At 47.9% G+C, this 2,133-nt stretch overlaps 1 non-coding gene across 1 annotated transcript; it reads left to right on the top strand.

Moving 5' to 3' along the window:
* Positions 1-520: 520 nt before the first annotated feature.
* TRNAL-UAA (transfer RNA leucine (anticodon UAA)) lies at positions 521-603 on the top strand. Its single transcript has one exon. It is a non-coding gene; the product is annotated as a tRNA-Leu (tRNA).
* Positions 604-2,133: the final 1,530 nt, after the last annotated feature.

The raw sequence follows: 2,133 nt of genomic DNA, 5'->3' as shown, positions 1-2,133 counted from the left end.
ACAACACTTTTGTTTTTGCCCCCATTTTTCATGAGATGAACTAAAAGATCTAAGACTTTTTCTATGTACACAAAAGGCGTATTTCTCACAAATCTGCCTAAATATGCCCAGGACCTCCACATCCAGCATCTTCACCTTCAAGATTGTCGGAGACCAGTCACCCGGACAGCTGCTGCAACAATCAGTTTGCATAACTAAAGAATTGCTGCACAAACTTCAGAAACCATCTCAGGGAAGCTCATCTGCTTGCTCGGGGTCCTCATTGGGGTCTCGACGTGACTGCAGTTTGTCGTTGTAACTGACTTGAGTGGGCAAATGTTCACATTCGATGGCATCTGGCACTTTGGAGAGGTGTTCTCTTCACAGATGAATCCCGGTTTTCACTGTGCAGGGCAGATGGCAGACAGCGTGTATGGCGTCGTGTGGGTGAGCGGTTTGCTGATGTCAACGATGTGGATCAAGTGGCCCATGGTGGCAGTGGGGTTATGGTATGGGCAGGTGTATGTTATGAAAGTGTAGCACCAGGATGGCCGAGTGGTTAAGGCATTGGACTTAAGATCCAATGGACAAATGTCCGTGTGGGTTCAAACCCCACTCCTGGTACATGGTGTATTCAACTGACACTGATGGTTTTAACATTACAAAGTATTATTGATCTCTTGGAAAATTTTCATTATTCGTATTCTACTCAACCCATTTCAAATTCAGAAACAAACTACAAAGGATATTTGCTGCAACTATTTGTCTAAATCGAACCAAAAAGGCTGCTGTAAAATTTTCTATCCTAACTATAAGATAAGGCCAGGGACTAATGAAAGTATTTAGAAAATTGGGCAGACTAGATGGGCCGAATGGTTCTTATCTGCCGTCACATTCTATGTTTCTATGTTTCTATGAACAACAAACACAGGTGCATTTTATTGATGACATTTTGAATGCACTGAGATACCGTGATGAGATCCTGAGGGCCATTGTTGTGCCATCCATCCACGACCATCACCTTATTTTGCAGCATGATAATGCACAGCCCCATGTTGCAAGGATCTGTACACAATTCCTGGAAGCTGAAAACATCCAAGTTGTTGCATGGCAAGCATACTCACCAGACATGCAGGCAGTGGCGGATCCAGAGCCTGATCTCGGGAGGGGCACTTGTAGATTATTTAAAGAAATAATCCAGACACAATAACCACTACAGCTCAGTGTAGTGGTTATGGTGTCAATAGTGTCGGGACCCCCTCCCAGAATAAGTAGTCAAACTGTTTAAGAACAGTTTGACAACTTACCTGAGGTCTGCTGGGAAATGGGGCTGTAGTAGGGTATAGGAGCAGTGGTGTGTGTGAGTGGTGCAATGTGTAAGGGGTGCAGTGTGTGTGTGTGTGTGTGAGGGGGACAGTGTGTGAGCAGTGTGTGTGTGTGAAGGTTGTAGTGTGTGAGTGAGGGCGGCAGTGTATGTCAGGGATGCAGTGTATGTGTGGGACAGTATGTGTGTAACAGTTGCAGTGTGTGTGAGTATTGCAGTGTGGGCAATGTGTGTGTATGGGGCTGCAGTGCATTGGGGCAGTGTGTGTGTTTGGGGAGCAGTGTGTGTGTGTATGGGGGTAGTGTATGTGTGTAGAGTGTGTGTGTATGGGGAGCAGTATGTGTGTATGGGGGGCAGTATGTGTGTATGGGGAGCAGTATGTGTATGGGGAGCAGTGTATGTGCATGGGGGCAGTATGTGTATGGGGGGCAGTATGTGTGTATGGGGGGCAGTATGTGTATGGGGGGCAGTATGTGTGTATGGGGGGCAGTATGGGGGCAGTGTGTGTATGAGGGGGTAGTATGGGGGGCAATGTGTGTGTATGGGGGGGCAGTATGTGTATGGGGGGCAGTATGGGGGCAGTGTGTGTATAAGGGGGTAGTATGGGGGGCAGTGTATGTGTATGGGGAGCAGTGCATGTGTATGGGGAGCAGTGTATGTGTATGGGAAGCAGTGTATGTGTATGGGGGCAGTATGTGTGTATGGGGGCAGTATGGGGGCAGTGTGTGTGCATGGGGGGCAGTGTGTGTATGGGGGCAATGTGTGTATGGGGGGCAGTATGTGTGTATGGGGGGCATTATTGGGGCAGTGTGTGTGTATGGGGGCAGTGT

This window comes from Pelobates fuscus, chromosome 5 (assembly GCF_036172605.1).
Source record: "Pelobates fuscus isolate aPelFus1 chromosome 5, aPelFus1.pri, whole genome shotgun sequence".
NCBI lineage: Eukaryota > Metazoa > Chordata > Amphibia > Anura > Pelobatidae > Pelobates > Pelobates fuscus.
This window is presented reverse-complemented; position numbering and strand designations above follow the sequence as displayed.